The 10,022-nt window shown below is 47.9% G+C and overlaps 2 long non-coding RNA genes across 2 annotated transcripts in view; one reads left to right on the forward strand and one right to left on the reverse strand.

Moving 5' to 3' along the window:
* Nucleotides 1-10,022, reverse strand: part of LOC121137256 — a 37,290-nt gene that overhangs the window by 13,421 nt on the left and 13,847 nt on the right. The gene's annotated exons all lie outside the window — the stretch shown is intronic.
* Nucleotides 1,523-9,896, forward strand: LOC121137255. Its single transcript, XR_005874503.1, has 2 exons — nt 1,523-2,227; nt 6,419-9,896. It is a non-coding gene; the product is annotated as an uncharacterized LOC121137255 (long non-coding RNA).

Genomic DNA, 10,022 nt, shown 5'->3' on the forward strand with positions numbered 1-10,022 from the left:
CAGAGGCGGTGGGTGACTCCAAGGAAACAGGGTCCTCTGACACAACAGGGCTAGTACACATCTAAACTTACAAAGACCGTGACAGCACATACAAGACAAAATGCTCAAAACAAACAAAACCCCAGCGTGGAGAGGGGGAAACACAAAGTCCCACCTTTCACCAAAAAGCTAAGTGCAATTGATTCTTATTGGGTAAGAGAAAACCAGTCTTCTCTGGGTGTACCAACCGTATTCCAGGGCAGGAGTAGTTAGACAATACAAAATGGACTCCATGTATTTTGTGTGGTGTGCGTGTGTGTGTATGTGTGTGTGTGTGCTTTTTGTTTTGATTTGCTATTTTTTGTCTTATTGGGTTTTGTTTTATGTTGTTGTCTTTTTTAATGCATTTCGATTTGCACTTTGTATATTTATTTACATATTTATTTAGAGTACATGGAGATGACTGGCTAGAGAGATGGGAGGATGTGGGAGGGGTTGGGGGCAGCGGAGGAATGTGATAAGATACACTGTATGGAAATTTTTGAAAAGAAATTAATTTTTAAAAAAGAAGACGAAATCAACATTACTGAGGTGAAATATTATGGAAAGTTTTTCCTGCAGGCCAGCAGGCCAAGCTGTCGTCTAGAGGTGGGGACCGAGGCTACATCTCAAACCAGCAGCCAAACTCGGTAATGTGTAAGAGTCTCCCACATGTTACTGATTTTGATGGCATGAGAGCTGCAGGATTTGAAGAAGTCACGTAAAGCAGGTGAGGCTTGGCATTGTGAGAGGCCAGGAGAGGCCACTGGCAAAGGCAGCCTCAGTTGAAGTGGGGACCCCAGGACTGAGTGTGTCATGGAGAGAGGCTGAGGTTGAGTGCCATGTGGCAGGCTGGAGTCCCTGGAGAGAGGCCAGGACAGGCTGTTGGTGAAGGTACAGCCTAGCTGCAGCGGAGGCCCCAGCATGTAGGAGAAGCCAAGACCATGGTACGACCACTAAGGACAGCAGCAGCTATGGAGTGGAGCCAGCCTGAGCCAGGACATAACTATGTGTGCTGCAGAGGACAGCGCCTGAGAACTTGAGCCGTCCAGGTCTTTCAGAGACCACACAATCATAAGTGGGTCCCTGATATCACTGAATTTTTACACAACCGAATTTTAGTTTTGCTTTATTAATTGTGCCTTTGTTCTTCCCTTTTGAAGTATGAAAGTGACTTTCAGCAGGACACAGTGATGCCTGCCGTAAGTCCAGCACTAGGAAAGAAGAGGCAGATGGATCTCTGTGAGTTTTAAGCCAGCCTAGTCTACAAAGAAAGATCCAGGACAGCCAGGGCTGTTACATAGAGAAACCCTGTCAAACCAAAATAAAGGAAGGAAGGAAGAAGGAAGGGAGGGAGGGAGGGAGGGAGGGAGGGAGGAAGGAAGGAAGGAAGGAAGGAAGGAAGGAAGGAAGGAAGGAAGGAAGGAAGGGAGGGAGGGAGGGAGGGAGGGAGGGAGGGAGGGAGGTTAAAACAGCAACCCATAATTTTAAGGTCATGGGTATTATTTTAAAGAGACTTGGGATATTTTAAGGAGATTGGGCTTTTAAATTCTATGTATTTATGTATGTGCTTATTTATTTTATGTGTATTAGTATTTTGCCTGCATATATATGTGTCCTACATGCATGAGTTACATACAGTTGTGAACCACTATGTGGCTGTTGCCAATTGAACCTGGGTCCTCTGAAGAGCAGTCTGCTCATAGCCACCAACTAAGCCCTATGACTGAACTTTTAAGGTCAGAAGTTGGGATATTTTATATATTGTAACATGGTATTAATATGGGATCTTGGGGATATACAAGAAACAAAAAGTTATTATTTAATAGTGTTGTACTGTCAACTTGACAAGAAGGCAACTGTCCTACTTAGATTTTGTTTGTTTTTGTTTTTCATTGTTTTGTTTTGTTTTGTTTTGTTTTGCCAACTTGACACGAGACAGGGTCATCTGGAAGGAGGGGCCTCAACTGAGAAAAATGCTTCCATCAAACTGGCCTGTAGGCAAGTCTGTAGAGCTTTTCTTGATTATTGACTGGCGTGGAGGGACCCAGCCCACTGTGGATGGTGCCACACCTGGGCTGTATAAGAAAGCAGGCTGAATAAGCCACGGGGATTAAGTCAGTAAGCAGCGCCCCTCCGTGGTCTCTCCTTCAGTTCCTGCCGTGAGTGCCTGGCTGGACTTCCCTTCATGTTGGACTACAGCTGTAAGGTAAAGCAAAACCTTTCTGAATCTCCAGATTGCCTTTGGTCATGGTGTTTACCATAGCAATAGAAATCTAACAAAGACACATGACACAGAAGTGTTTGTAGAGACAGAACTATTTTACATCTAATCTTTATATGCGAAACTTTCAACATCATTAGTTGCCCAGGAAATGTAAAACTACAGTGAGCTTTCTCTTACTTCTGTTGGAAAGGTCAAGAACAGAAAGCTGACAGGCAAGAGTGTAGACAGAAGAGGAGAGAAGGAAAGCTTGTCCACTGCTAGTGCACTCCAAGAATTAGTACAGGTGGGAGAGTCTCCTAAATGCTTGGGACCAGAGTGTGCTAGATTTGCTATTATTATTATTATTATTATTATTATTATTATTATTATTAATTTGGAGCTTTTTTATATGTTTGTTCATACAAAATCAGATTTTTTGGAGAAGCAACCCTGTCTGAACACAAAATTCACTTACAGCTCAAGCACGCTTACTTTCTGTGCTCAGCCCAGGGTAATCTGTGCCATGGTTTTAAGGTTTTGGTTGTGAGCCTAGCCTTTAATGGCTGAGCCATCTCTCCAGCCCATGTACCATAGTTTTGTTAATGTTGTGCCTGAAACAGTTTCCAGACACAGAACTCAACACTTGTGGTATCACAGCAGTGCTAAAATGTTTCAAATTTCGGAGCATTTCAAATTTGGGGCTTTGAACTGAGGGTGTTGCTCTCAGTGTGGTAGTGTTATAAGTTATAAACAGTCTGAGGTGGAGGTTCCTAAGAAAGTTAAAAATGAAACCAGCATAGGATACACCAATCCCACAACTGGAAATAAAGTCAGTGTCTATGCAGACCCTATTCCCAACTGCCACAGTGTGGATGAAAACACAGTCAAGGGAAGTACTGAGTAGACTAAATGTTTATCACAAGACATAAGAAATGTGAGGTGGGGCTGGAGAGATGGCCCAATGGTTAAGAGCACTGGCAGCTCTTCTGAGAGGACCCGGGTTCAATTCCCAGCACCCACATGGCAGCTCACAATTGCCTGTGACTCCAGTTCCAGGGGATCTGACATCTTCTCATTTATGCACACAAAATAAAGTTGAATAAATTGTTAAAAAAAGAAATGTGAAGCATTCTGCACATACTAGCTCAGTTCATCAAGTACACAATATACATCATTTTGCAATCCACTATTGGGTATAATCTCGTCTCAAATTTAAAAAGAAAGTGAGCACATCTGATTGGGGTGCTGGTTACGGGTGCACAGACTTGTCAGAGTTCATCCATGTGTACCCGCTCTTTTATGCAAACAACTATAGTTACAGAAATGGTATCTCTTGCCAGTGATGAAGAATGGGTGATAGAGGAGCAGGGAGCACCCTCAATGGTGTCGGGACAGCAGGGTTCAGTGGGTTCCCATCCCAGCCTCTGTGGTGGAGGAGAGCCATTTATGAATGCAGTGTTAAGAAACTCAGTGATTGCTGGACAGGCCAGGAGGCAGGATGCTGGGTGGGGCCGTCAGACTAAATCCAAGCTCAGTGGAAATGAGTGGAAAGAAAAGGATCTAGAAATAGTAGATAAGCCCAGGGATTCCTCTCTCTATAAGAAGGTGGTTGTGGGCAGACCTGTGGAAGCAAGGGTGAAGAGCAGAGTTCCTGAGGGCCAGCCTCCTAGCATGGAGACAGAGTGGGTACAGACAGCATGGGTGAGGGAAGCTGGGTGAGATCCCCCAAGGGACAGAAAGACATCACCCTTGTGACGAACCTCAGGACACCCATTTGTCACCAGCAAGGTTTCCCTGCTCTGTTTGTGGTGTCTTGGGAGTCATGGGGCACACTCCTTAAGGCCATGAAGAAGTATAGGACACAGGTCTTCCCTGGGTGATAGCCATATGACTCTTGATACGTGATTTGGTAGACTCTCTCGGTGCCCTTTTATTTAAAGCAGGAATAAGATTTTTAAATAAGGCAATATGTTAAAATTCTTGGTACATATAGTAATGCATGGGCATTTATTTTTACTGAGATGACAAGATGAATATAAGGAGAGCAAAGTAATGAATAGTTAAGACAGGACATAAGTTATTTTTGGATGGTACAGACTGGACAAGCCTTCAGGCTTGGAAGCAGAGTAGAAAAGGAAATAGGAACAGGGGAAAGGGGTGGCATTCACTCATCCTTCATGCATTCCAAGAATGAAGCATGCGGTGAGGTTGGACTAATGACGACCCTTTCCCCTTTCATAGTGCTGCCCCTGTGTGTAATTTACTTAGATTTGTGTGTGTGCTGATTTTAAAAAGTGATTTAGCGTGCACGTGTGTGTGTGTGTGTGTGTTGTGCATATGAGTGCAGCATCCACAGGGACCAGAAGAGGGTGTGAGATGCCCTAGAACTGGAATTGCAGGTAGTTATAAGTTGTACATGGCTGCTGGGAACAGAACTTGGATCCTCTGGAAGAGAAGCAATCGCTCTAACCACTGAGCCATCTCTCCAGCCCTATGTGTACAGATTTCTGTATCTTCTTCAAGACTGATGGGCAGGTTGGGAGGGAAGGCAGGCACCATGTCTGCTCGCTTGACTGCCATGCCTGCAGAGTCCAGCATGGCGCCCGGCAGGGAGAAGACACCCAATCAAAATTAGTGTTGCCGAGGGCGTGAGGCGATCTCAAAGCCCTCAATTTTCAGACTAAGGGAGAAGCTGGAGTCTAAATAGCAGGTTGTTTTCTGAGGTCCATTTCAAGACTTTGTGAGAAAAGAAACCAGGGAAGTTGCCATGGTGAGCTTAGAGAAGTGAAGCAAGCTTGGGTAAAGGGAGTAAGCAAGAGAGGCTGATGTAGGAGTTTGGGGCCTAATGCAGGGACCAGAGGCTGTGAGAATGGGGATGCACCCAGATCCAGGAAATGGGGCTCTGTGGGACTGGAGACCAGGATCTGGGGAACTTCTGGGTCCTAGAGGCCCGGAGCTCAGAAGGGCATCACCATTGCTTAACGGATGGCTTTACCCACTGCAGGGATGCCACAGCCTGCTCAGGGAGGAAGCAGGAAACAGTAAGATGGGCAGGGAAGGGAAATGAGGACAGGCTGAGGAATGAGGGGAAGAGGATAGAAGGAATGCTGGAAGAATGGGGGAAAAGGGGGGCAGGGTAGAGGAGGGGTCTTCATCCACAGTAAACACGGCATGAGGGCCTCATGCACCCGAGCCCCTTTTCCCACCCTGGCTCTAGAAGAGCTCTCCATGGAGGTCCATGGTTGTCTCCATTCCCGGTCCTTTCCTGCTACCATATGCTCACTGCTCTCTGTCTCTCCACACCCCTTCATTCTTCCTTGGAGGGGTGCTTGCTTGCCCAGAACGCTACAGCTTTCATGGAGTCACACTGGTGATATGAGTCACACATGAGTCACACTGATGATATAATGGCCCTAATGACAATAGCCTGACATTTACCCAGGACCTGTGTCCCAGTCCAACACTCGCTTCAAAGCCAAATTCGTCTAGGACTGGGGAAGGTGTCTGCAACAGACCATGACAGTCTGGGTCTCCAGGAAGAGGGCAAGGTAGGCAAACATAAGACCTTCCGGACAGGCCCTTTCATCCGGAAGAACTAGGCTGACACCAATACGAGAAACAATTAGAAGCCAGAGAACTTTCCATTCTGGGGTCTCAGTGGAAGCAGAGCCACCATACTGAGCCATCTACCCACAGGCCACACATTGCTTTGTAGCTGTACAGCCATTTGTCAAACCCTGGCCCATGAGGCAGACAGCCGCAGCTGCCAGCCACCTTCCAAAACATGTTGTGCCTTTTTGCCTTCCTTCTGTGGCTTGGCTCACCAAGCCTGAAAATTCCACACACCTGGGGTGGGCCAAGTTGGGACACTCAATCAGTAGCGTCACTGTTTCCAGCCCAAACACCCTGCACAGCGTCGTGGATGGGTCAGGCAGGCCCAAGGAACACTTCCAGGTTGCACACGGCAGGAGAACACCAGGAGGAAAAAAAGAAGCCCAGAATAACCTCCTATGTCCTGATGAGAGTACTTGCTGTAGAGAAGTGACTGTCTTTTGCCCAGCTCATAGCCCAGGGCCAGATCGCTCTTGGGCGGACTCCCTCTTGCCAGAGCCACGGCCAGTATAAACAGTGTGAGAGAACCATGGTGTCTCCTGGCAGAGATGCTACCTAACAATGCTCTGGATTCCTTCACAGCCCTCAGCAGTGCGGCTGGAAAAGGCATTGACCTTTCACTCATACCCCCAGCCAGACAGCTGCTGTCTCGGTGCCCTGAGATCATCCTGTCCATCTGTCCAGCCCATGTAGATGGTGGATCGATGATGGAGGCGAGCTCACTTCACAGGACCCTTGAGCACTCCCTGGACACTGACTGGAGTGAAGGAATGACGCTAGCTTTGCTTTTCCTCTCACCACCACTGCCCTTGAGAAGTGCCTAGCCCTACTGGAGGACAAGCAACGTCACAAGAGCCTCCAGGAAACGCCATTCTAAAGATGACAGGGTCTGAGGGCCAGGAGCAGCCCCTCGCAAGGGAGTGGGTGTGGGAACAAAGGGTTTGCTCAGGAGGGTCACACTCCTAGAGGAGGCACAATGTGACATGGTAAACAGGATAATGGCTCTGCTCTCTAGAGGCCAAGCCTGGGCGTGGGGCAGCTGTGACAGCTACAAAATGACTATGACCTCTCTCCCTCTGTCCCAGCTCATCCAGTGTCAGCTGTCCCAGGTTCTACGGCGGCCACTGTGAGTCTGGAGGTTGGAGCAGGAGTAGGGGCCTCACCTACAGGCAGCCTGAATTCTCTGTAGCCTGCACTCACTTGAGTTTGTTTGTTTGTTTGTGTTTCCTCTTTGCTCTGCCTGGAGCCTACCCTTTAGGTAGAGCAGCCATGGGGAAACTCACAGGCAAACATGGTGACAAACGGTCACTGTTCTGTGGCCTAGGGGGGACAAAGGCAAGATTAAGCTGATGCCTACTGAAAGAATTTTATACACATTAACATTTGAGTTGGGCTTTGCAGGGTGAATAGGAGTTCCCCAGATGGAGACTAGAAGGAAGAGGGACATGGAAACTTAGATTGGGCAAGGACCCAAAGACATAAAAATCCAGGGACCATGATTCCCAAGAATCTGGTTTTCAAAGGATGATAGGAATGGAATGTTGGTTCAGGCTGCAGGAGCCAACGATTTTGATTTCATTCTGTAAACAGGTGAGAGATATTACAGAATTTTAAGCAAGGGACCCACATAGTCAGGTTTACATTTGGGAAGACAACATACTTGCTGGGTCATAAAAGATGAGAGAGCAAGAAACTACAGCAAAAATAAAGGATGTTTTATAACAACTCCTGAAAACAAAACAGAGAGGAAAGCCAACCCTGGCCTCCAGAGGCTCATTGCCCATGCATAGCTATTCCCAGACTCTGCCCAAGCACCACTAGACAGAGACCAAGACTGCTGCCTATCAGACCTGAGCTGGCTCTGGGGCCCCAAAAGGTGAATCAGGCTTAGCACCAACTGTGGAGATAGGTAGACCAGATAGATAGGACAGCAGTGATCGGTAGTAGTATGGATTTTGGGCAGCACTCACTAGAGTGCTGCTGGAACACATGAGGGCTCTGGGGAGTTGTTGATACCCTGGTGGAGACGGATGTCCTGGAAGGGGTACCACTTGGGATGAAGGACCTTCTAGACAGAAGGAACACTGAGCAAAGGCATTGCAGGGGAAGTGTTCTGGAATGCTCTGTGACACAGCCAACGTTTGTAGTCTAGAGGGGGGCCACAGGAGGAGTTCAGGCTGCATTCCGTGGTCTAAGACTCACAGCCAAGGAGGCAGATCACAACTATGCATTCTGAAGGCCTCTGAAGCGGAGGTCTAGGGTGAGTGGAGCCAGCCTTCCTAGCACATCCAGATTCCACCCCCAGCACCTCACAAGCAAACCTCACAGATGTGCCTGAGTGGGCGCGTGCAGGGTGGGCTTCTGGAACCTTGCACCCATCCTTGGAGCTCCAAACTATTGCCACAGGGACAAAGAGCCACAAGAAGATGGCCTGGCCAGGCTCACCACTTGGAACTGAACAGACGGCGGAGGACACGTGGGGACTCATCAGGACACCACAGCAAGGACAATGTCTGGAGGAATTGGTGCCCTCCAGAGAGAAAAAAGCAGCCTTAAAAAGTCACAGAAGACAGACCCTGATAGAATTTGGGGTCTAAGAATGCTGGGACAGGAATGATGATGGGCAGAGAGGCACTCCTGTCAATAGGAGAATCTAAAACCAGGTAGTGGCTCCTCGCAGCCTTAAGGGCAAGGATTTCTTTTCAATATTGACAAAAAGTATGTGGGGTTAAGAAGATAGTTCAGTGAGTAAGAGCTTTGCTCTGCAAACATGAGGGTCTGAGTTCAGATCTCCAGTACTTGTGAAAGAGATCGGGCTTGGCTATGTGTGCCTGTGATTCCAGCATTGTCAGGTGGAGACTGATGGATCCCGAGAGCTTGCTGGCCAGCCAGCCTAGCCCAGTAGGTAAGTTTCCGGTTCAGTGAGAGACCTTGCTTCAAGGCAATAATGTGGAGAGCAATAGAGAAAGACACGAGACACCTGCTCTGACCTCTGAACACAGCTGAGCGCGTCCAGACACTCACATGCATGTACTCCCACACACACATGCATGCACATGTCCTGATAGTTGATAGTAAGACAGACTTACAAGAACAGAAAATTCCCAGTGACCCAAGCCCTGGGGCTTCTGAAGAGGGTTTAGACCCCTCCCTGTATGTACCACAGCGGCACAGGTACATACAAGATGCAGAGCAGATGGGCAGGTCCTGACGATGGATCTGGTCTCACTGGTATGTGACCTTGGACTTACGGACTAAATGAGTAGTGTTGACCAATGGGGTCTGACGCAGCTTTTGCCCCTGGAGACACGTGTATGCAGAGGACTGGAAGATACCTGCCATGTAAGAACTCCTGGGAGGCCTCTCTAGGATTGCTGCTCCTGGCAGGTGTGAGGACCCCCGGGTCATGGGTGGTGGTCTTTGGCAGGGACACCTTGTTGTTGACCTCCTAGATTGTAACATGGGACATAGCTGACAAAAACATGTCCACAGACTGATCATTGTCCCATCACTAACCTGCATTGTGCCCTTGTGAGGCAGTGATTCTTTGACCCCAAGGCATAGAGCTAAGTACCTGTCCCTACTGTGACTTTTACTACATTAAAGTTAGACCGGAGTTTCAGTATGATGCAACTGAACTATCTGGGAACCTGGGAGGCCCTTACCTTGGCATGCAGATGTTGGGAGACCCCACTGCTCAGAGGTTGCAGTCTACCCTAGCTTAGCAGCTCTCCCCGGGCTTGGCACAATATAAAAGAACTCCCACCCCCAAGTGGGGACTTCCTGCTCTCTACCTATCCTTATCTGGAAGATATCTCTACCCAGGATGTCTGACTTATCTCAAGGATGACTCTTGACACAGTTCCTTGCTAATGCTCTTCCCTCGCTGCCTACATGGTAATTAAATAGCATGCTCTAGCTATTTTCATAGGGCCATGCTGTCACTAGTCCAGCTATGATAGGAGTTTGCCACATAATGCAAATTAGGGTTTGCCCCAGCTAACACCTGAATCCTATATATCCCCTATACTTTGAAATAAAGTTGGGCTGTCTCATTGAATCTGTTTCCCAGAATGTTATTTCCACTGTGTTTGCAGGCCATCTAAGTCTCTCTGTCCTCGCCTCTGCCCCTTTGTTTGTCCTTGCTGGCCAATGGGCTTCAAGGAAAAAGGAGACCCCACATGCA

The sequence above is a fragment of the Mesocricetus auratus genome, unplaced genomic scaffold, assembly GCF_017639785.1.
Source record: "Mesocricetus auratus isolate SY011 unplaced genomic scaffold, BCM_Maur_2.0 Super-Scaffold_100676, whole genome shotgun sequence".
Classification (NCBI taxonomy): domain Eukaryota; kingdom Metazoa; phylum Chordata; class Mammalia; order Rodentia; family Cricetidae; genus Mesocricetus; species Mesocricetus auratus.